This window comes from Mesoplodon mirus, assembly GCF_964341445.2.
Source record: "Mesoplodon mirus genome assembly, chromosome: 5".
In the NCBI taxonomy this organism is placed as follows: Eukaryota; Metazoa; Chordata; class Mammalia; order Artiodactyla; family Ziphiidae; genus Mesoplodon; species Mesoplodon mirus.
This window is the reverse complement of record NC_138980.1, coordinates 16,381,309-16,407,160: the sequence shown is the minus strand read 5'-3', so window position 1 is coordinate 16,407,160 and position 25,852 is coordinate 16,381,309. Positions and strand designations below refer to the sequence as shown.

Below are 25,852 nucleotides of genomic sequence, written 5' to 3'. Positions count from 1 at the left end.
ATAGATATACACACAAAACAGAAAAAGAAATCCAAACATAACACTAAAGTTAGTCACCAAATCACAACAAGAAAACAAAGAATGGGGGGAAAAACCTACAAAAACAAATCCAAAACAATTAACAAAACGGCAACAGGAACATACATATCGGTAATTACCTTAAATGTAAATGAACTAAATGCTCCAACCAAAAGACACATACTGGCTGAATGGATACAAAAACAAGACCCATATATTTGCTGCCTACAAGAGACTCACTTCAGATCTAGAGACACATACAGACTGAAAGTGAGGGGATGGAAAAAGGTATTCCACGCTAATGGAAATCAAAAGAAAGCCGAAGTTGCAATACTTACATCAGGCGAAATAAACTTTAAAATAAAGACTGTTATAAGAGACAAAGAAGGACACTACATAATGATCAAAGGATCAATCCAAGAATATACAACAATTGTAAATATATATGCACCCTACATAGGAGCACCTCAATATATAAGGCAAATGTTAACAGACATAAAAGAAGAAATTGACAGTAACACAACAGTGGGGGACTTTTAACACCCTGCTTACATCAATGGATAGCTCATCCAGACAGAAAAGCAATAAGGAAACACAGGCCTTAAATGGCACATTAGACCAGATGGACTTAGTTGATATTTACGGGGCATTCCATCCGAAAGCAGCAGAATACACATTCTTCTCAAGTGTACAGGGAACATTCTCCAGGACAGATCACACGCTGGGCAACAAAGCAAGCCTCTGTAAATTTAAGAAAAGTGAAACTGTATCAAGCATCTTTTCTGACCACAACACTATGAGGCCAGAAATCAACTACATGAAAAAAAACTGCAAAAAATACAAATACGTGGAGGTTAAACAATACACTACTAAACAACCAATGGATCACTGAAGAAATCAAAGAGGAAATAAAAAAATACCTAGAGACAAATGAAAATGAAAACATAACAATCCAAAACCTATGAGATGCAGCAAAAGTAATACTAAGAGGGAAGTTTATAGCAATAAAGCTTACCTCAGGAAACAAGAAAAATCTCAAATAAACAACCTAACTTTATGCCTAAAGCAACTAAAGAAGAACAAACAAAACCCAAAGTTAGTAGAAGGAAAGAACTCATAAAGATCAGAAGAAATAAATGAAGTAGAGACTAAAAAAACAATAGAAAAGACCAACAAACTAAAAGCTGGTTCTTCGAAAAGATGAACAAAATTGATAAACCTTTGGCCAGACTCATCAAGAAAAAAGAGAGGGGGGCTTCCCTGGTGGCGCAGTGGTTGAGAGTTCGCCTGCTGATGCAGGGGACACGGGTTCGTGCCCCGGTCCGGGAGGATCCCACGTGCCGTGGAGCGGCTGGGCCTGTGAGCCATGGCCGCTGGGCCTGCGCGTCCGGAGCCTGTGCTCTGCGGCGGGGGAGGCCACAACAGTGAGAGGCCCACGTACCGCAAAAAAAAAAAAAAAAAGAAAAAAGAGAGGGACTCCCCTGGAAGCTCAGTGGTTAAGAATCCACCTGCCAACGCAGGGGACACGGGTTCAAGCCCTGGTCTGGGAAGATCCCACATGCTGTGGAGCAACTAAGCCCGTGCGCCACAACTACTGAGCCTGTGCTCCAGAGCCCGTGAGCCACAACTACTGAGCCCCTGTGCCACAACTACTGAAGCCCGCGCACCTAGACCCCATGCTCTGCAACAAGAGAAGCTACCACACTGAGAAGCCCGCACACTGCAACGAAGAGTAGCCCCTGCTCGAGGCAACTACAGCAAGTCTGCACGCAGCAACAAAGACCCAAAGCAGCCATAAATTAATTAATTTTTAAGAAGAAAAAGAAAAAAGGGGAGAGGGCCCAAATCAATAAAATCAGAAATGAAAAAGGAAAAGTGACAACCAACACCACAGAAATACAAAGGATCATAAGAGATGACTATGAGCAACTGTACACCAATAGAATGGACAACCTAGAAGAAATGTACAAATTCTTAGAAAGGTACAATTTCCCAAAACTGAACCAGGCAGGAATAGAAAATACGAACAGACTAATTACCAGTACTGAAATTGAATCACTAGTTAAAAAACTCCCAACAAGCATAAGTCCAGGACCAGATGGCTTCACAAGCAAATTCTACCAAACATTAAAAGAGTTAACACTTACTCTCCTGAAACTATTCCAAAAAATTGCAGAGGAAGGAACACTTCCAAAATCATTCTGTGAGGCCACTATTACCCTGATACCAAAACCAGACAAACATATCACAAAAAAAGAAAATTACAGGCCAGTATCACCAATGAACATAGACGCAAAAATCCTCAACAAAATAGTAGCAAACGAAGTCCAACAATACATTAAAAGGATTATACACCATGATCAAGTGGGACTTATCCCAGGGATGCAAGGATTTTTCAGTATCCACAAATTAATTCAGTGTGATACACCACATTAACAAACTGAATAAAAACCATATGATCATCTCAGTAGATGCAGAAAAAGCTTTTGATAAAATTCAACATCCATTTATGATAAGAACTCTTCAGAAAGTGGGCACAGTGGGAACAAACCTCAACATAATAAAGGCCATATATGACAAACCCACATCTAACATCATACTCAATGGTGAAAAGTTGAAAGAATTTCCTCTAAGATCAGGAACAAGACAAGGATGCTCACTCTCACCACTTTTATTCAACATAGTTTTGGAAGCCATAGCCACAGCAATGAGGAAGAAAAAAAAAAGAAAAGAAATAAAGGAATCCAAATTGGGAAAGAAGTAAAACTTTCACTGTCTGCAGATGACATGAAGATACAGATACATATGCAGATACATAGAAAATCATAAAGGTGCTACCAGAAAATTACTAGAGCTCATCAGTGAATTTGGTAAAGTTGCTGGATACAAAATTAATACACAGAAATCTGTTGCATTTCTATATACTAACGAAGAAATATCAGAAAGAGAAATTAAGGAAACAATCCCATTTATCATCACATCAAAAAGAATAAAATACCTAGGAATAAACCTACCCAAGGAGGCAAAAGACCTGTACTCCAAAAACTATAAGCCGCTGATTTAAAGAAAATGAGTATGATACAAAGAGATGAAAACAGGGCTTCCCTGGTGGCGCAGTGGTTGAGAGTCCACCTGCCGATGCAGGGGACACGGGTTCGTGCCCCGGTCCGGGAGGATCCCACATGCCGCGGAGCGGCTGGGCCCATGAGCCATGGCCGCTGAGCCTGCACGTCCGGAGCCTGTGCTCCGCAACGGGAGAGGCCACAGCAGTGAGAGGCCCGCGTACCGCAAAAAAATAAAAAATAAAAAAATAAAGAGATGAAAACATATACAGTGTTCTTGTATCGGAAGCATCAGTATTGTTAAAATGACCATAGTACCAAAGCAATCTATAGAATTCAATGCAGTTCCTATCAAGTTACCAATGGCATTTTTCACAGAACTGGAACAAACTTGTTTTTAATTTGTATGGACATACAGAAGACCCCAAATAGCCAAAACAAACTTGAGAAAGAAGAATGGAGCTGGAGGAATCACGTTCCCTGACTTCAGACTCTACTACAAAGCTACAGTCATCAAACAGTATAGTACTCGCAAAAAAAGATACGTAGATCAATGGAACAGGACAGAAAGCCCAGAAATAAACCCATGCACTTATGGTCAATTAATCTATGACAAAAGAGGCAAGAATATACAATGGAGAAAAGACAGTCTCTTTCCCAGTGGTGCTGGGAAAACTGGACAGCTACATGTAAAAGAATGAAATTAGAACATTCTCTAACACCATGCACAAAAATAAACTCAAAATGGATTAAGGACCTAAATGTAAGACTGGCTACTATAAAACCCCTAGAGGAAAACATAGGCAGAACACTGTTTGACATAAATTGCAGTGATATTTTTTTGGATCTGTCTCCTAGAGTAATGGAAATGAAAACAAAAATAAACAAATGGGACCTAATTAAATTTAGAAGCTTTTGCACAGCAAAGGAAAACCATAAACAAAACGAAAAGACAAACTATGAACTGGGAGAAAGTATTTGCAAATGATGCCATCGACAAAGGATTAATTTCCAAAATATACAAACAGCTCATACAGCTTATTATCCAAAAATCAAACAACCCAGTGAAAAAATAGGCAGAAGATCTAAACAGACATTTCTCCAAAGAAGACAGACAAATGGCCAAGAGGCACATGAAAAGATGCTCAATATCACTGATTATTAGAGAAATGCATATCAAAACTACAATAAGGTGTTTCCTCACACCAGTCAGAATGACTATCATTAAAAAGTCTACAAATAATAAATGCTGGAGAGGGTGTGGAGAAAAGGGGACCCTCCTACACTGTCGGTGGGAATGTAAATAGGTGCAACCATTATGGAGAACAGCATGGAGGTTCCTTAAAAAACTAAAAATAGAGTTACTATATAATCCAGCAATCCCACTCCTGGGCATATATCTGGAGAAGACTCTAATTTGAAAAGATACATGCACCCCAATGTCCACTGCAGCGCTATTTACAGTAGCCAAGACATGAAGGCAACCTAAATGTCCACCGACAGAGGAATGGATAAAGATGTGGTATATATATATATATATATATATACACACACACAATGGAATATTACTCAGCCATAAAAAAGAATGAAATAATGCCATTTGCAGCATCATGGATGGACCTAGAGATTATCACATTAAGTGAAGTAAGTCAGACAGAGAAAGAAAAATACAATATGATAATCACTTATTTGTGGAATCTAAAAAAATGACACAAATGAACTTATTTACAAAACAGAAATAAACTCAGACATAGAAAACAAACTTATGGTCATGAAAGGGGATAGCAGGGGGTGGGGGAGATGAATTAGGAGTTTGGGATTAACATATACACTATTGTATATAAAGGAGATAACCAACAAGGAGATACTGTATAGCACAGGGAACGATACTCAATATCTTGTAATAACCTATAAGGGAAAAGAATCTGAAAAAGAATATTATATATACATGTATAACTGAATCACTTTGCTGTACACTTGAAACTAACACAACGTTGTAGATTAACTATACTTGAATAAAAAAAAACAAAACTAAACTAAACGGCTTTATGAATTAGAGCAAGTTAGTTAAATGTATGCTTTAGCTCCCAGACTGAGGAATTACAATTATTATCCCTTAACTATGTAATAGAGGTGTTATGAGAATTGAATGAGATATTAAATTAGGATGTAGCAATGAACTAAATCTGAAAGGTGATTATTATCAATAGGTATATTTTGCCAACACATTCTTTTCTCCCACAGCTATTCCAGCTCAAAAACTCAACATCTGTGACAGCTGTTGGCAACAAAGCTGTATATTTTAAAGACACCAATTCCGAAAAAGAGGGTATCCACCATATAGAGGGTTGAGCTCGTCCTCCTGGGATAAAGGTCCTTAGCTGCTTCTCCTAGTCTTTTAGGTGGCAGCAAACAGGATGGGGGGGGCAATTCTACCCCAAGCAGTAGAACCTCTTTTTAGTGATAAACTCTCCCAGTCTCTAAAACTAATGACTAAAGGTCACAACACCAACTATCCTCATCCCCAACATTTTGCACCCATTTTCTAGAAATGCTTGGTACTGTTCCAAATATTTATTGTGAAACAACCAAGAAGAGCAAAATTCCCCACCCAAAAGTGGAAGGGAAAAAGAAGAATAAGGACTTCTACAGCAGTTACCATTACACAGAATCTTCCATAATGACACACTGCTCCAAAACTACCTCCTAGGGCTTCCCTGGTGGTGCAGTGGTTAAGAATCCACCTGCCAATGAAGGGCACATGGGTTCGAGCCCTGTTCCAGGAAGCTCCCACATGCCGCGGAGCAACTAAGCCCGTGAGCCACAGCTACTGAGCCTGCGCTCTAGAGCCCACGTGGCACAACTACTGAAGCCCACACGCATAGAGCCTGTGCTCCGCAACAAGAAAAGCCACCGCAGTGAGAAGCCCGTGCACTGCAATGAAGAGTAGCCCCCGCTCACCGCAACCAGAGAAAGCCCGCGTGCAGCAATGAAGACCCAATGCAGCCAAAAATAAATAAAATAAATAAATTTATTTAAAAAAACAAACAAAAAAAACTACCTCCTATACCAGGGAGCCATATACAAAAGGCACATTAATACTTAGATGGCCAAGTGACACTGAGGAGGAAGGTGTAACAACATGCTTTTGGGGGATGCCTTCACACTTCTGTGGGCTCAAGAATATCCACATTTTATTCAAAGTTTTTGATATTAAAGTACATAAAAAGTTAATGATCTAATTTCCCAATGTGTGACCTGAGAAATATTTGTCCCTATGAATGTTAAATGGTTACTCAACAAAAGGGTTGTGAGATTAGGAAAACACCACATTAACCAAACTGTTAAACTGCCTTTATGCAGAATTTCTTGGAAACTTTAAGATGCTAGGTGTTAATGTGCACTATAGATCCCCAATAGGTGAACAGAGCAGATCTCATTTCTTAAACTTATTTGATCAAAAAAATCCTCCACCCTGCCCTCAAGCTGACCTCAAGGACTAGTAGTTATTCCGAAAAAACAAAAACCCAACAACGACAGCTAGGGGAAAGGTTAAATTAATTCCCCTAGTTATTACCTTCTTATTCACAGCTCTGGCTCACCAGTCCCAATACAGTTTTGTGAGCCTTTCAAGGGAGAGAAGACTGTGGTCCATCAGAAACAATATTTACCAATAGACTTTCTGTACCTGGGCTCATTCAAAACTACGCAACAACAGCTCGTAGGGGCAGGAAGACACTGCAATAACAGAGAACTACCTCTCTAAAGCAATGAGATGGGGCAAATGATTTATTTATGAGCAGCAGTGGTACCACCTGAAGAGAGCCACAGCTTCAATCTCTTTCATAGCCCTTTCCACCAGGTCCTACCCTACGTTTTTTGGTTCTCCATTTGAAAATATGTTGAGGCTTACTATATACATTAGGCAAGGCAAAAGGTCAATTAAAATGATAGGAAAGGTCAAAGGACTTCTTACAAAGGTTCATCCCCGGGACTGCTCACAACACTAATCCAAGCCTTTAAAAGCCAAATCCAAGAGCTGACTGGTGTGGCCCAGGCAGCTCACACATATCCAAGGGCTCCTAAATTGTGCCCCTTCCAAATCTGAGGGTTTCAGCTGATCCCTAAGAGTCCACATATTTTACAAAAAAAAAAGGTTAACATCAAGAAAAATATAAACTTCTTTATAAATAAAAATGTCTATGAATAAGCAGATACTGCATATGATGGCTAGAATCCCTGCAGCTCCTCTTTTATATGTCACTGCCTTAGGCCACTGCTCCCTTTTACTATCTTGAGGGAACTGGTTCCTCACAATAGTAAGCAGCACTTCTGAATCATCAGAGTAGATGTTAAAAGTTTTTGACATACTCATCAGGATGGCTGTCATCCAAATAAGAGAAAATAACAAGTGTTGGTGAGGATGTGGAAAAATCAGAGACCTTATGCATTGCTGGTGGGAATGTAGAACAATACAGCTGAGAAACAGTTTAGTAGTTCCTCAAAAAGTTAAACATAGAATTACTATATGATCTAGCAATTCCACTTCTGGATATATACCCAAAGGAATCGAAAGCAGGAACTCAAACAGATACGTGTACACCCATGTTCAGAGCAGCATTATTCCCAATAGCCAAAAGGTAGAAACAACCCTAGTGGTCACTGACAGAAGAAAAGATAAACAAAATGTGGTATACACACACATTGGAACATTATCCAGCAATAAAAAGGAATGAAATTCTGATACATGCTACATCATGGATGAACCTTGAAAACATCATGCTAAATGAAATAAATCAGATAGAAAAGACAAATAATATACGATTCCACTTATATGAAGTACCAGAATAGGTAAATTCATGGAGACAGAAAGAGAAGAGAGGTTACCAGAGGCTGGGAGAGTACAGTTTCTGTTTGGGGTGATGAAAATATTCTGGATATTTCAGAACAGTGGTGATGGTTATACAAAACTGTCAATGCACTTAATGCCACTGAATTGTACACAATATGGTTTAAATGGCAAATTTTATGTTTATTTCACCACAAGAAAAGTTTTTATTATTATTATTATTTTTTTTTTTTTTGGCTACGCCGTGCATGGCTTGCAGGATCTTTGTTTTTGTTCCCTGACCAGGAATCGAACCCGTGCCCCCTGCAGTGGAAGCACGGAGTCCTAACCACTGGACCACCAAGGAATTCACCACAAGGAAATTAAAAAAAAAAAAATGTTTGTGGTAAGACAGGCCAACACATTTATACTGTTATATACCATGGTTTATTTTTATCTTTCCTAAACTCTGCTAGTTCATGTTCATCATTTCTTTCAGGTGGCAGAGTTCTTGGGTTCTCTCTCTGCAGGTGGTAATTGTCCTGACCCCTAATTTAAATCAGTCATTCCTCCTGAGACTTAATCTCCAAGATGAAAGAAAGGGAAGAGGGGGAGGGAAGGAGGAAGGACCCCCACACACTCCATCCAAACTGCTATACTTCAAATGTCCCACTCAACAATTCCTTTCTTTCTGAAAACTACTTAGCAAGAGTTGAACAAAACAAACCTTCAGATGCTTACTAAATCAAGCCACTACCTGTTTCATGGTACAGTAGAAATCAGAGATCCCCAAATCTCCAAACCATTGAGGAGGAAGAGGCTGACTATGCAAGGAACGCATTGGAGAAAAGGCGGGGGCTGCGTTCTCCCTTCATCATGTAATATAAATCCTGTGAACATGACCGCAGAGAAATTGCTACTCTCTGCCCTTCTACAGCAGTTCTCTAGACTCCAAAATTTGAAAAACAAGTAAATTTCAATCTAGATGGTTATCCTAATTAGATGTTAATACAATCGGGATATGAATCCTTCTGCCATAACACCTTGTGAACTCTTTATCCCTGGGTCAACCCAATAGTCTCCTTTTATCCTCACACTCAGAGTTTAAAAAATAAGGGGGTAAATTAGGTTGGCCACAATATCTTAATTAAATAATTAAAACCACATTTTCCTGAGGATCCTGAGGAGATAAGAAAACATACTAAATCTCAAAAGTGATCTCTCCTTGGAATGCTGTCTTAGATAGACACAAGCCCTCTCAGAGAATTTTATTCAATTCTTTTCCAAAGGCTTTGGCCCAACATTAATCTTTGGGCTACAGAGACAACACACAAGAGCTTATTTAAACCACTTTGGGAACCAATAAGAAAGATCATTAAAGCAGGTTTCTAGATCAGCATGAGGTGAATGGGAAGAGTTTTTATTTCTGAAAACTACTGACGGTTAAGATACTAGTAGGGTCTTTCTGCAACCTTGATACCTGCCAATTAAGTTGTTCAAAGCACAAGAATAAGAGCATGAGACAGTTTTAGATAGAACCAAAGAATGCATTTCTAACCCCAGCCATCTTTGATTACTCCTGGCAACAAATATTCACAGATTATATTTGATGTAACCGTTTACATATTACAGAAGCACTGCTATACCTTGTCATTTAACAAAACCTGAAGTAATTAGGGTTAGTATTAGCACCCCCCCACCCTCTGTCTAACCACTTGTACATTAATTTAAAAAGTTCAGCAAGGACAAGAGTTGTCCAAGGTCATCCAGTAAATGGATGCCTCTGTGCAGACCTATCATCACAAAGACCAGCTCTACTCTCAGTGCCTCAAAAGTCATCTCTAGAGGACTCCCGAATCTACCTCTTCATCCTAAACACACCAGTGCACCATCCCTACCATCTGAGATCCAGGTATTTCCCTGGATCACTCACATCCCATGACATCGGACACAACAAGCCACCTCCCCACCCAAACATTCCTATTCTGCCAATAGTATCATCACTCTCAGACATCCAGGCATGTAACACTGATCTCAGCCTTGACTCTTTCCTTCCTCCTCCCCACTTGCTTTGTTATTAAATCATGCCAGTCTCTTTATCAAAAACACACTGACGACTTACCTTGTACAGAGCATGCATGTACCTGTCTGACTTTGCCTTTCCCACCTTCTCAACCCTTGCTTGGACCTCATCATTTTCTATTTACCATCCTAATACTTGCCCTGCATATCTTCTTGCTTCCAGCCTCTCCCTCTCTCCAGTTCTTATGCCCCATTATAAAATTATTTTCCCTAAACTACCACATCATGTTAGCACTGTGCTCATAAGTTTTTAGCAACTCCCGTTATCTCTTGGATAATATTCAAAATACTCAGACACAAGGAAACTATCTTTCCAACCCCATCTTCCACTACTCTTTGATAAATATAACATTAGTATTAGTTTGATCTTACAATTTTCCCCAAAATCCTTGAAGTACTTACAATCCCACTTCACTCCACTAAGGATGTCCAGCAGTGAGACTCCAGCTTTTCATGCCTTTGCCCATAACGTTTTTCCTCTTTCTCCTCCCCAACCCCTTGCCTCTTCTACCAGAGATTGTAAAATTTTTGAGCATGACCATTACGTCTCATGTCTGTTTCACTACAGTGCCAAAAGCAATGCTATGCCCAGCACAGGCACGCAGACAAGAGTTGACTGACAGCAAATAGGAAATCTGCTAAGACCACAGGTCATTCTGGATAAGGAGTCAAGAGGTGCGACGTTCTTCATGTAGAAAGAGTACACTACAAAGAAGTCAGTCATTCAGTATATATTTATTAAGTATCTTTTAAGTATCTTGTACAAGCTTGTTCATTTGAGTCTTGAACCACTGTAGTATTGTATAGTAAAAATATTTAACACTGTACTCCTGAATTTTCTTTTAAATTTCCAGGAACAGCAGTGTTTGAGTTTCAGTCAATTTTAAAGACCTGAAATAATTTTTGTCTATGGAGGAGAGGGTAGAGGAAAGAGTAGGATTAAAACTTATTTAAACCAACTGAATCCAGGCACTGGACTAATAACATGTTCTTTTTTATTTTATTTTTTTTTGGCCACGCCACGCAGCATGCGGGATCTTAGTTCCCTGACCAAGGATCAAACCCCGTCCCCTGCATTGGGAGCACAGAGTCTTAACCACTGGACTGCCAGGGAAGCCCCTGGACTAATAAATGTTGTCCTATTGTCTCTCTTTTTCGCTCTCTCTCTCATACACACACATTTTTAACTAAGGCAAAGTACTTTATCCAGGTTGAACACTGGAGTTTTAAAGAATCATTTCATTTTCTGAGCTGTTCTGCAAAAATCTACAAGATGTAAAAAGGGAACAGTACAATTAAACGTAGCAGCATAAAAACAGCGGTGCACGTTGAGTTCACACTTGAGCCGTCCAGCAAGATTCCAGGGAAACATCCATCACAGAGGACACTGGGGACATACCTTAACAACTTCAGTGCTCTTGTTATCAGGGATCTGGACCCTTCCTCAAAATTTATTGGGCTTCCCTGGTGGCGCAGTGGTTGGGGGTCCGCCTGTCGATGCGGGGGGCGCGGGTTCGTGCCCCGGTCCGGGAAGATCCCACATGCCGCGGAGCGGCTGGGCACGTGAGCCATGGCCGCTGAGCCTGCGCGTCCGGAGCCTGTGCTCCGCAGTGGGAGGGGCCACAACAGTGAGAGGCCCGCGTACCGCAAAAAAAAAAAAAAAAAAAAAAAAAATTTATTGTCTCCTCCCTCCCTTCTCAGAGTTGATGCTTTTCACAAGTAGCATGAATGTATACTAGAGACAATTTTGAAATTCCCTTCGAATTCCTTCCTAGTGTGAAATGGGCTATATAAACCACCAGCTCAGGACTACAGAGGTACAGAGGTTGTGGCGCAGGGCTACAAAGAGGTTGTGAATACAGTTTTGCAGTCATTTCTTTCAAAACTGAGAAAGGCTGGCTGCCTCTTTGGCTCCAACACTCCTAAAGACTTGCTCTTTGAGAAACAAACTCTAGATTCAAGATAAAAGGTTCTGCTTTAAAATTGAGTATTTGGAATTTCATTCCAGATTCTCACTTGCCTTCTTTTATTTGTAAATACAAGAATTCCCCCTCTTACTTTGCAGGGATATTGTGATTCATGATAATATGTAAGGAATCTAGCCCTGGCACAAAACAGACAATAAATGGTGGCTATTTTTTGTTTCCTGATTCCTTCGTCAGTGTAAGATGTTCCTGGGATGTGGCTGCTGCTGAATGTATAAACCTAAACTCAACTCAGAATCCTAGATTGTCTGAATTCCACACTTAATTATCACAAACCCCAACTGCCTGGAACTAGGGTGAATAAAGGATATGCAGGCAACACAGGTCATTTAACACCCTTGCTCCAGCTTCATGAGGGCGAAGTGTTCAACATGCTGGTTTAATCAGAAAAAGAATCTTTGGAGTCACAAAGTAATTCATAAAGTTGCAAACTAGTCATCTCTATACACAGTAAAGAATTGGTGGATAAGTCACAAGGGGAAAGGCTTCTTCAGAGAAATTACTGCTCTTATTGTTCAAAAAATTACATACAATTTATCTCTTTTTTATAGTATTTATACTGGCTTCACCAAAGAGCTACTCGAGGGAATGGATTTATACAAAATTTATCTTTGTACTCGTAATACCTTACACAGTTTCTAACGAACACACACACAAGCACACAGTTTAATCTACACTATACTTGTCTCAACAGGGTTCAGAATAAATCTAAGGAGGCAGACTATCCCAATTGCTGGGAAAACATAGCTTTGAATAGAATCAGCAGCTCTCAGAAGAGAAATACAAAGAGTAAGAAGAATCTGGTCCCACCCTTCCATTAGACACTCATAATTCTTATATCCCCCTACAATCAGAAAACAGAATAAAATTCATTTACAGTAATTCATTAGTTTTTAACTTGGGAGACAGAAAATCAGCAAGTTATTATTCTAAGCTATAAAACAAATATAACAAGGTCCTAATAAGTTCACTCTACCAAGAGTATGTACATTTTAAAACAAGAGACAAAAAACTGAAGGCTTTGTTTTTTTGGCCATGTTGCATGGCTTGCAGGATTTTAGTTCCCCAACCAGGGATTGAACCTTGGCCCCAGCAGTGAAAGCACCGAGTCCTAACCACTGGACCACCAGGGAATTCCCAAAAAACTGAAGATTTAAAGCAAAGATCTCAAACTGGATTGCAGCCACAAATCAATGCCTACATATGAGTTTTGTTCAGCCCACACGTTAGTGTTTTGAAAAAATTAAATTTTAACTGCCAGCACTTAAGTTGCAAATTTCATATAAAATTTCTGTATCCTGTTATCAAATGCCACTCCCTTGGGGGAAAAAAATCAGACCTGACAACATTGGGTACATATTCTCAGGAAGATCACTTGAATTGAAGTGAGAGTTATCGCTTGAAACGGGCCTGTGCTTTCCAGCTTGCTCCAATCTCCAACCAGTCCCATTTTACAAGTAGGGAATATTTAAGATTCTCAAGGGCTTCCCTGGTGGCGCAGTGGTTGAGTCCGCCTGCCGATGCAGGGGACATGGGTTCGTGCCCCGGTCCGGGAAGTTCCCACATGCCGCAGAGCGGCTGGGCCCGTGAGCCATGGCCGCTAAGCTTGTGTGTCCGGAGCCTGTGCTCCACAACGGGAGAGGCCACAACAGTGAGAGGTCTGAGTACCGCAAAAAAAAAAAAAAAAAAAAAAGATTCTCAAAACCACAGAATTCACAAAAAGCTTGTTTGTGAACACAGCTAACTCCAGGACTTTCATTCTTAACCACTTTGCAACTCGACCTCCAAATGAAAGGGAATGTGAAAACAGGTATTTAAAAGAACTGTACATGAATGTCTATTGCAGCTTAATTCACAGTAGCCTAAAATCTGGAAGCAACCCAAATATTCACCGATTGGTAAATGGATAGACAAATAGTGGTACATCCGTATAATAACAAGTACTCAATTGATAACTCGAAACAACATGAATCTCAAAAGCATTATGTTAAGTAAAAGCAGTCAGACTCGAAAGACAACACATTCTATGATTGCATTTATATGAAATTCCGGAAAAGAAAAAACTACAGTGATAGAAAGTAAATCAGTAATTGGGGCCGGGGTGAAGGGGGGCATGAGGGAACTTTTTGTGGTGATGGAAATGTTCTATATCATGACTGCAGAGGAGGTTAAATAATTGCATACATTTGTCAAAACTAAAAATTGTGTGAATTTATGTAAATTATACCTCAATAAAGCTAGTTGTAAAAAGAGGTGTTCAGGGCTTCCCTGGTGGCGCAGTGGCTGAGAATCCGCCTGCCGATGCAGGGGACACGGGTTTGTGCCCCGGTCCGGGAGGATCCCACATGCCGCGGAGCGGCTGGGCCCGTGAGCCATGGCTGCTGAGCCTGCGCGTCCGGAGCCTGTGCTCCGCAACGGGAGAGGCTACAACAATGAAAGGCCCGCGTACCGCCAAAAAAAAAAAAAAAAAAAAAAGAGGTGTTCAGAAAATGGTATAAAACTAGAGAGAAGAGTACTGCCATCTCTACCTCGGAAAGTTTGGGAAAGTTTCAGGAAAAGGTGAGATTTGAATTGGGTCTCATCACAGAACAAGTTTAAGGCACATAAGAAGTAAAAAACACAAGATATAACTAGTAATATTCTGCACTGTAGCCTATGAGAAGTGACATCTCTGAACCCAAAGGAAAATGCTTCGAAAAAGGAAATTCATAGAGATGGATAATTAGTACCTAGATAGGTATCAAAGACAAGTTGATTTCACAAGATTTCCCAAGAGGGAATCAACTCAGACATATATTGCTGTTCATATGCAAAATAAACAGTAATGTGAAAGAATTTTTGTTTTCTTTTTAAATAGAGCAAAATGAAAAGTAAGACTCAAAAAAGGGAAAGGAAACCTAAACAGAGTAAAGGAAGGGATGGCGGCAAGGAGATGAAGTAAAGGTAAGGGACACACTGGGTCAGAATCAAAGGTACCTGGTGACCACAGATGAGAAGACAGAAGAAGGGAGGCATGTCAGACCTTGATGAGGGGCTAAAAGAAAAACTAAAAACTAGGGGGAAGGAGACCAAAGTCAGAGCTACAGAGACCTGACAGTGCAAAGCAGGCCCAAGAGAATTAAAGGACAAGGGAAAGCAAAAATGTTCTTTCCTCCTAAATCTCACAAAGTAGTCCCTTCCTCTTCCATCTCCACCTCTGCCTTAGTTGAAGCCTCCTCATACCCAACCCCACCCTACACATCTTGTACACCTTTCAGACTTCCCTGACTTCCTTCACTAGTCTTCAAACCCAGTTCAAATGCCATCTTTTCTGGGAAGCTTCTCCAACTTGCCCAGGCAGAGTTAGTAGCCCATCTTCCATATTCTCAGGACGTGTTGTTCTAAATACTATAATGTTGAACTGCAATGTCTGTCTCCTCTACTCGTCTATGGGCAACTCCAGCAGAGGATTCAGTAGTAAGGATGTAAACCCTTACTAAAAAGCAGTTCAAAAAGCTATAAAGTCTACCTCATCTTTTACAACACAAGTAGGATGTTTGAAGCCTTGCTGTTTAAAGGGTACAGTGAGGGAATTCCCTGGCGGTCCAGTGGTTAGGACTCGGTGCTTTCACTGCCAAGGGTCCAGGTTCAATCCTTGGTTGGGGAACTAAGATCCTGCAAGCTGAGCAGTGAGGCCAGGAAAAAAAAAAGGGTACAGTGAATCTTTCAGAGTATATCCACCCTGCCCCTTGTTTCTCCCTATAACATCAAGGACATTTTAAGTTTTGTTTTCATAATGCTTTAAATTTCTTGGTCAATGGCAAACATATAATAGGGAAGAAGGCAAATTGTACCAGGAATGGTGGGTAGCAGTCAAAGGAACTTCCTCGACAAAACAAAAGGGGCAGCTGAAATTCGCCAAGACAAAACATTATCCGGAAGAAAATAAGTGTCAACAAAGAATCTGAAGAAAACTGAAGAAGGACAAAAAATCAGCAAGCTCATGACGCTTTTGTCAGAAACTTGTCAACGTCAACAATACCCAAAGATAAATAAGTGAAAACATGACTGTAACAAAAAATGTAAAAGTGGTTTTGGCGTTAAAAGGACAGAATGACAGGATGATCAGAGTTGCTGGGAATTAGTGGGTAGATGAGTAGTTTAGAAAGCTGTTGGGGGAGGAGAGTTCCAATACAGATTTTGGAAGGAATGTCATGAACTGGCATTGAAAAGATATACTGTCATGAAAAGGCACACAAGGCTTGGCTGGCAATGGAATGGGATTGCAGTCACAAAGTACCATTTTCTCTCTCCCTCTCTTTTCTCTTTCAAATCAAAACCACAAGTCCTGAGACTGACAACCTGCGACAGTGACTAAGCTTCATCAGCTGACAGGGCTGGGGCCTGGAGGCCCCTGGAGGGGGTGGCCTTGGCGGGGAGACGGCCTCTCCCAGCCGCCCTGGGGCCAGGCTGGCTCCTCTGGGCTTCCAGGGAAGTTCCATCCATCCATTTTCAAAGACGTCAAACCACCCTTCTTTCTATGGGGCCTCCTGTCAGGGCCAGACCAGGGAAGGCTATTTTCTATTCTGGGGGACTGTTGTAATTTAAATGATTGTTTTAATAAAAATTCTAAGTTGTAAAAAAAAAAAAAAAAAAGGCATACTGTCATGAAAAGGCATACAAGGCTTGGCTGGCAATGGAATGGGATTGCAGTCACAAAGTACCACTGCAGTCCCCTGCATCAAACTCCCTCCACATCTAGCCATCCCCATTGGGGTAAATCAGACTTATTAGCCAGAATGATTTTACAGTGCTTCTCCCCCAAAGGGACCCTGCTACATAGATGAATAATTATCCCTAACAGCTAAGAAATAAGAGGTTTCACTCACATTTGCCAAACACCCAAAGACCAAGTGTGTCAAGAGCTAATGACAAATCCAAGGACAAAGCACAAGGTCTTTTTGTTGTTGTTTTTTGGGTGGGTGGGTGGCTATGTGTGCGCGCACGCGCGCACCTGGAAGGAATATTCAATGAGTCTAACTAACGGAATGTACCTGAAAAAAATTAACAAAAGAATTCAAGGGGTTTTTAGACATCTTCGAAATAGCTTCTCTATAAACTTTCTTACAAGAAAGGGTCAATTTTAACATGAAGACTTTTTGTATGAGCAGATGGTGATTAATTACTCCCTTCCAACTCAGAAAGCCCAACATCTCTACTAATAGCAGACTGACTTCATTGCCTTCCAGATAAGCAGTTTTTAGCGATTCACTCATTTATTTAAGTAGTTCAGAAGCACTAAAAGGTGTGAGGCACTGGAGATATAGAAATAAGAGGCAAACTCTGACCTCAAGTTGCTCGCTGTTAAGTGGGTAGAGAAATGCTGTAGGGTGGGGAAAGTCCTAATAAAGAGAAACTGAGAGGCAATCAGTAAGAGAAAGAAAACTGAATCCAGATTTGGGAGATGGCTTCAAGCGGCCTGAAGCATTAGCATATTCAAAGTACAAGAGTTTGAGAACACAATAACTAACAATTTCCCAATATCCCTCTATGAGATAGAAAAACATCCCCACTAACAAATTAATAAATTGAATTACTCATAGTCACCCAGGCAAACATAGGCTAACTAGAACTAGAAACAAGATTGAAGGCCACATGATGCTTTTCAGCTTTAAGAGGTCAATATATTCTCTTTCCTGAACGTTCATGCTCACGCTTGAAATCCAGTTCAAATCAACAAGACTGGTGAAATATTACATAAAAACAAAACAAAAAACTACACATGAAAAAGTATTTGCCTGTGTAATATTTTTAGTTACGGCATCTCCGCTTCATTGGGCACTTAGCACCACCTGACATTTTCCAAGGAAGGGGAGGGGCGGCAACCTAAAATTTTGGGGGTCTTGTTTGAAAAAGCACCCCACCTTATTTAGGTAATTCTAGAAACATCTCAGGCAACAACACAATCAATGTGGCTTCCAAATTAACTGTATGTGTGTGTGTGTGTGTGTATATATATATATATATATAAATAAAGAGCTAAGTGTGTTATCTATTCACTTGACCAACTTCTCTTCAAACAGCTGTACAGTTTTGTTACGAATGATGTGTTAAATGCACTTTTAAACCTCAATAGGACCATACCCTTGAATATACTGAGGTTCTTAGATACATCTTAAAGCCAAATTTCTTTTCAATCACAATGCATCTCTAAAATAAATAGGACTTAATAGTCCAACATTTGCTTTAAATGGTTTTTCAGGAAAACACCTATTTGCAAATAAAATAAAAATATAGAATACAATGTTGCCATGTGCTCTTACTCTAAAAATTCTTCAAGGCAGGAGATATGTACATTCTGCAAGTGCTCAAATATTACTCGAAGTTCATGTTTATATATGCTGCAATAAGTTAACATCTAAGTACTTAAAACCCAGAGACTGATGTCTTGGAACATGGGTTGACAAACAAATTACAGCCTTCAAATACAGCCTGTTCTTATAAATAAAGTTTTACTGGATTACAGACCCAAACATATTGCCTATGCCTGTTTTCATGCTACAATTTGCAGACCTCAGTAGCTGTGACAGACACTACATGGTCCACAAAGCCTAAATATTTACTACTTGACCCTGTACAGGAAGTCTGTACAGGTTACCCTATCTTAGAATCATTAGCACCAATGATCTGACAAATTTATGTCCAGTCTAAGAGTTTATCTACCCTGAAAGACAAACTACTGAATACGGTGAAAGAGGATTCGTCCCCAAAACATTCAAGTACAAACCCACATGGAAACAAACCTCTGCTGAATCACTGAAAGTCACGTAGTTGTCAATCTTGACTAAAAACTAAACTTTAAAAGCGAACAGTGAATTTAGTTCTCTTAATCTTTTAAAACTGTGCTACATTAATAGAATCAATATGCAAACTCAGTGTATTTTCATTGTCACTTGTATTTAGTTCACCACCACAAGGAGCCATTATTCCTTTATTCCTTACGCTGGCATCCAAGGACCCACACATGTTAAACTAGTAAACCAGATGAGACATAGTTTTTGTAGAAGTTTGTTTCCCCCTGTCATGACAGACAGAAAATGGGATAGTAAGTGGAGGATCCCAAATCTCTTCTTCTGGATATATTTAGCCTCTTCTATGCTTACTAGTCTGAAAATTCCAAAGATGCTTTATCAGTCATATAAAAGAATTACATCCAAATAAGTCCTGTTGGATCTATTTACCATTCTTAGAATAAGAGAAAAAATAAGGTAATATTTTTGTCATAAAAATTATATTTAATAGCTAAAGTCTATCAAATAATCAGAGATTATATTTTTATATATCATTCTTAACAGAACTGTGAGTCAATCATAACAAATTAATACAGAAATCGATAAATCATTTATTTACCAAGTATTATTCTTCTCCAATTAACAAAATAGGAGATAATGCGAATTCCTAAATAAAAACAGTCAACTCTTGAATAGCCCCTGCACGATATACCTAAGGGCATGTTCCTAACCATAAGTGTTTAACCAAAGATGCAACAACAGCCTGGTACCCTTGACAATACCATTGCAGTCATAGATTGTAAGGCTATGTTAACATAAAACTAAATTAAGCATCTAATACGGCGGACAAGATGCTAAAATAATCGTGAAGCAAATAAAGTAAAATAAGTTATTTTCTAATTACTCATACCATTTAATCTTTGGTGTTTCTCCTAGCTATTGTGGGTTACAAGAAAATGGGAAAAATAATATTTAGAAGTACAACCAAGTGACAAACAGTTTACCACAAATCACAAGATTTACAAAGAAATCTTACTTTCTGCTTTTTTTAAAAGAAATAAGTCGGATCTTGATCCTATTTCTCACCTGCAGGATATTCGCAAGACAGAGTCCTAAAGAACCTTCAAACCTAAATAATTTTCTCCTGGCTCAGTTTTCTCATGAAGCTAATTTAAGTGAGCTACTAATTTATGTAAGCAGGAGGGGCAAATTACTACTAAGCTAGGGCAAACACGAGGGGCCTGATCTTTAGAAGGTATCCTGATGAAAAAACGGAGACCCCGCCCAGCCCTTAACTTTCTCGGCTTTTCTAGTCCTGGCTTCCTCTGTGCAAAATCCAGAAAAACATAACTTCCTCCTCACTGCTTCTATCTGAGGCCTGGTGCAGAAATTTAGACCGCTAGTTATCCAAGTACCTTCTTAAGGCTCAAGCTCGCTCAGAAACAGCAAAAAGGTTTGCCTTCTTGGGTTAAAGGAGGGCAATTACAGGGTTTGGCGGCCGGGTTTGTCAGGAAGCGTAAGGCCGAGAAAGAGGGCGAATCCAGAGACTGAGCTCCATCTAGCCCCAGGAACCACCCCCAAGGGGCGGCTAGACTGCCCTCGGTACTTCCCTGCCTCCTCTGCTCGGGTGGGGAGAGCGGTGGGTCGGGGTCAGGCTCCCCTGAGCTACTTCATCGTCCGATATGACTCGCCTTCGGACACCCGAAACGCCCCCGGCCCGGCTCCCTTGCCCTTTGCCCTGTCTCCTCCCCTCTCAGTGACCCACCACCACCGGTCCCCTCCCATCTAACATGGCCGCCCCACCCGGCCCACCCCGGCACAGCCTAACGAGTTGGGGGCCCGAGGCACCGCCTCCCCCACTCTCATTGGCTTGGCAGCCTTCGTCCGCCTGCTCCACTGGATAGTATGGCCTGCCACTCTGCGCAGAAAGCTCCGCCTCCAAGCCGCTTCAAGCTGCTTTGAGAAGACATATAAACAAATCCCGGGAGGGAGGCCCCCTCTCGCCAGTCGCTGGGGCGGGGACGGGAAGGGGAGCGGCCACCCCCGTGACACCCCTGCCTGGAGCCCCCCAACCCCCAGCCCGCGCCTCCTCGTCTCCTGTCAGCCTGGTTCCAACCTTCGTGGCCCCGGCCCTTCCTCACACGCCCCTCTCTCTCGTCCTCCCCCGCCAGCCTCGCCTCCCCTCCCTTCCCCGGCCCCTCCCACCCGCTCGCTTCTCTGACAGGCCGGTTGCCGGCAGCCACGGCCCCGGGCTCCGAGGTAGCGGTGAAGGGCCGGGCGGCCTGGCAGGGAGGACGCCCGGCACTGCCCACCCCTGGCCTAGCCTGCCTCCCGCCCGTGGCTCCCTCTACCGCCGCCCCGCGCTTTTATATAACCGTCCCGGGCCGGGGGTGGGGGAGGGGAGCCAGAACCCCCGTGACCGGCAGGCGGCAGCCTGCGGCCCGCGCGCCCCCAGACTCTGCCCTGGTCCTGGCCCGCGCCTCGCGCCGGCCCGGCCCAAAGCCCCGGCGCTGCCATCTCCTAGGTCAGCGGCCCTCCTCCGCCCCCCGCCCGGCTCGTCCCCTAGTCCTGGCCCCTGCAGGCTCCGGGTGGCGGGCAGCGGAGCTCACCTGTGGGTGTGGGGGCGGCTCAGGGGCTGGGTCCGGTTCCGCTGCAGGGGCCGCGGCCCCTCTCCATGCTTCCTCGGGTTTGTTTTGTTTATGTCCTTCCTGACGGGTTCCCGGAAATCGCGTGACTCGCCCCCCTCACGTGGGCCGCGGCGAGGAGGAGGAGGGAGGCGGGGGCCCGCCGGCCTCGGGCCAATCGCGAGGCGTCCTGCAGCCCGGCTAATCAGGAGCTCGGCCCGGTGAAGCACCCCTATCACATGACGCGGGAGGGGCGGGTGGCCGGGAAAAACCAGGAAGAGGGGGCGGAGCGGGGGCTCGGCGCCTGCAGCTGCATTGTGGGCGTGGGCCGTCTGATAGCCAGCTACCCTCACGTTTCTCGGCGCTGTTCGTTTACAAATGCTTTCACGTCCTGCATTCTATCTAATCTTAGAACTACGCTGTGAGGCCGGAAGTGCCCGTATGCCCACTTTACAGTTTAAGTTCACTGAAACTTGAATCTACGAAAACAGAGGGCATTAACTTAGGAGGGGGATTGCATCCACTTTCTGTTTTATGAATGTCCTTCCCATCTGAACCTCTCAATTCACTGAGAAACTGACCTTGCCTTCAGTCGTTCGATCATTCTTTCAACTAATATTTATTGCGCACGTTTGCTCCAGACGCTGGAATCAACCAGATTTCGTGCACCTTTGAGACAGCGATCTGTACACAACCGTACAAACAGAATGCTACCAGAAGCGCCTAGACAAACAAGCCTTCATAACACATGGACCTGAGTGTGTGTGTTTCCTAATTCTATTAATACTAACACGCAGTGCTAATATACCAATTTTTCAGACGGGGAAATTAAGGCTCAGAGAGGTTAAGTTACTTGCTCAAGGTCAGGCAGTTTGTAAATGACCCAACTGGGACTAGAACCCAGTTCTGTCATCACAGCTGCGCTTGCAGACTGCTCTTTATTCTCCTTAAGGGCACAGAATTCATCTTCTGAGCACAGAAATCTAAGTTTAGTAAGCATAGGGAAAGGAGGATTGGGGAACAGAAATGCTTGACTACATTCCTTTAGGATGCCAGTTTCCTGTCAGGAGTAATTGCCTTTGAAAAGGTGGCTCCTCTTTGCACACATATAGAGAAGTAGTCATGTCAATGTCAAAACCATGGACTTTTGAATCAGAGAGTTTTATAGGTCATAAGCTTCAAGAGGACAAGGACCAGCCTGTATTATCCTCTACCTTTCATGCCTGCCACATAGTCATTAAATACTGGTTGAATAGCAACCTGGATTTGAAACCTTGCTCTACCGTCCGTGAATCAGCACAAATTATTTAACCTCGTGAGGCTCCACTGTAAGTAGCTCATGGGGTTGATGTGAGAACTGAGTGAAAATAATTCGTATAAAGCACTTACCATAGTGCTTCAAATATAGTGAGCACTTAATGAATGATGGTATGATTAGACTGTTTCAAGGACATTATTTAGAAGATCCACAGCAGACTAAATACAAGTAAGGATAACTTTAGACTTCAGCAGTTAAACAGCTACTGAAATAATACTTTTGTACACCATATTAATAGATAAGTATATGTAGATACCAAAGAGGATTTACTTTTACTGTAAAAGTAAAAGTAAATCTCCCTCTGTATCCTTCAAAATGCCTTAGGGTCTCAATACCCAATGAAGGAATGAGTATTTTCCCTATTGCACAGGAAGTAGCAGGACTATAATTATTTTCCTAAGTCTAACATACCACCTTCTAATTTTCCACATCAACTGGAGTTTAAAAATGAAACCCCAATAGAAAAACTAGCTTGGGAAGTTTGAGCCAGGTTCCTCTCACTCATTCATGAGATTCATGCATTAAATCTCTGTAGGTCACAGATAATCCTCTCTCGTAATACTATATTTGGAAAAACTCCAGCAGATGGTTAGCTTTTCCACTGTTACTGCCCTTTGAACATAGGTATTTTCAACTCCTCTACTGGGCAACAGTTTCTTGGGCTCAAGGACCACAGATTCTTCTCCCAGCACGAGACTGTACCCATTGAAAGCACTTACTAATGAATTATGTTGTATTCCCGCCTTTGCATCTTCTGTTGTCTTGGAAAGGACAGACTTTTGGCTAACAGAGACCTTTCCATCAAGGTTTATTAATGACTATATCCTGCTCTGAAGTGAATGAAATCACTGACTCCTAATTGATTTCTGTTTCTCTGGGCTTTATCCTGCCAGTCAAAGTTGGCAGGGAGTTAGGACTCTGGAATAGCACTGCTTTGAGTTTCAGAAGGCTCTTCTTGTTCTAGCCACAAAGCAGTAACCAACTGCCATGACCACTTCCAAAATGCTTAACCTTGATACTGCAGAACCATTTACATACTGGGATAGCCTGAGACAGAAAAATATGTTTTACCCAAATATGAGTCAATGGGGTAAAAAGGTAATACTTAGGACTCCACTGAATTCTTAAAAATAATTTTTATTGTTTAATTAGGTAACATGTTTACACTGTACAAAATTCAAAAGGTACGAAAAGTATTCAGTGAAAATTAAACCTCTCTCCCACCCCTGTTCCCTGGCCACTCATTTCTCCTTCTCAGGACCAACCACGGTTACCCACACTCTCTGTATCCTTCCAGAGACATTGGAAATGCAGACATTTCACCCACTTTAAACCTTGATGTATTTGAAACACTGTTCTTGGCGCCAAGACCCCAGTTGGAGCTCTACCACCAACTATGAGACCCAGGGTGAGGGGCTCGACCTCTCTGGGTTCCAATTTCTTCACCAGGAGGAACTGGACTAGAACTGGATATTCTCTATGGTCTTTCTAACTTTGAGTTCTCCTGAAAGCATTAAAATTGCCACAGGTCCTAACTTTCCTTTTGACCTAAAATTTGCACTGTGTGTAATTTTTCATTGGAGCACAGACTGAGCCCTGCCTGCTGGTCATGCACACATCTTCTAAATGAGTGTTTTCCTTTTGAATCTGTGTTTTCTTTCCAGACCCCTCTGGACCTGTGTGACATGTTAAGATTTCACAGCTTTAGAAGTGAGATTAAGTAACTCAAGATTAATCAAGATCTCCAGGAAAAGCTGTGTCCTTCTGACACTTTTGAAAAACAATTTTCTTCCTGAGAAAACTGGAGCGTTGCTGAGGGTGAATCTAAAAGGGATACTAATTGATGCCTGGCAATTGGCACCCATCCCTCATTCATCCCTCCTAAAAAATATTCTTTGGGGGAAGAGAAAAGATCAGTTCTTCCCATTGCCTCAATCTCTCAATAGGATGCAGTGTTCTTTATGTGACAGCTCTGAGCTTCGGCTTCTTACTCCTCCTGGGAGGCACCAAAGTTCAGCCCCAAATGCACTTCCCTAGTCGATCATTTACTTATTTCCCCTGAATCCTTGTTCTCCAAACCCAGACCATACCTGCCACAGGATAGGAGCTTGTTAACTGCTTGTGGTCAGAAGGCACAGATTAACCTCTAAATCCAATTCATCCTCCATGGCTGAAGACCCCATATCTTTTATGAAGTTTATTTCTATCATATCTATTTCTGCCCTCATTAATCTCCTTCCTTCTTCCACCCAACTGAGCGCTTAATGTACTTACTGCTTTGTATTATTCGTAACGTGTGTTGATATTATTTCCTCGAGTAAATCAAGGGACACAAACACTAATACATCCTTGAATTACAGAGAATGTCAGGTACATCATTAGATAGCAGATTCAAGCATGCTTAGTGACAGATAAGGGAAGAGAAAGCAATAAAGAAACTGACATTTGTTGAGTGCCTAATGCATACAGGAAGACACAGCCTCTGCCCTGGAGGAACTCAGAACCTAGTGAAGGAGACTGACTTGGGAAGCTGAAAATACAAGGGTTTATAAGAGGGGAAGCCCTGACCTGGCTGTTAAGAACATGACACGTGTTTCAGGGCCACTTTCTTGCTAACTGATTTGGGCAAGTTCCTAATCCATCTATCCCTTGATTTCTGTCATCACCTGCCTCACAAGTTGATTTTGAGGATGAAATGCATGGCCTGATGCCTAATAGGTGCTCAACAGTGTCGGTCTTCCCCTCCTCTACCTTCCAGGGAGGAATGGGATGGAAGTTTCTTGGAAGAGAAGCAGCGGCAGAGAAGGGAAACTGGCATGGCAAGAGAGGGCAGCCAGCAACTCATACTGTTTGGGGATGCCATTATCTTCCAAGGCAGCATTCCTGTCAAAATTGTTTTGTCTGTTTCACTAAGACTGAAAATTTCCAGGACATCTAGTAGTTCTGTGGGGTTTTCGTTTTTTGGTTTGGTTTTGGTTTTTTGTCGGCGCTGAGCTGAAGATACACTGTTACTATCAGCCACTCTGAGAGCTAACCAGGAAGCCAGGGAGTGAGAACAATCTAGTGTTTGTTATAGGAAAGACTCCCAACGGACAGGTACAATAAGACCTTCTTGTTGGGCAGGCCAGAAATAGGACAATAAAAACAGAAAGTGGAGGAACACAC

General features: G+C 41.9%; 1 protein-coding gene across 3 annotated transcripts in view; it reads right to left on the bottom strand.

Annotated features, from left to right (window-relative positions):
- Positions 1–21,461, bottom strand: part of CREBRF (CREB3 regulatory factor) — a 65,810-nt gene extending 44,349 nt beyond the window's left edge. For 2 of the 3 annotated variants that reach the window (XM_082620525.1, XM_082620524.1), the window contains exon 1: positions 21,355–21,461. The gene's annotated coding sequence lies outside the window, so the exon portion shown is untranslated. Of the gene's footprint in view, positions 1–19,831; positions 20,466–21,354 lie in introns of those variants that run through there. The other variant, XM_082620526.1, reaches the window with a different exon arrangement.
- Between the last annotated feature and the right edge of the window lie 4,391 nt (positions 21,462–25,852).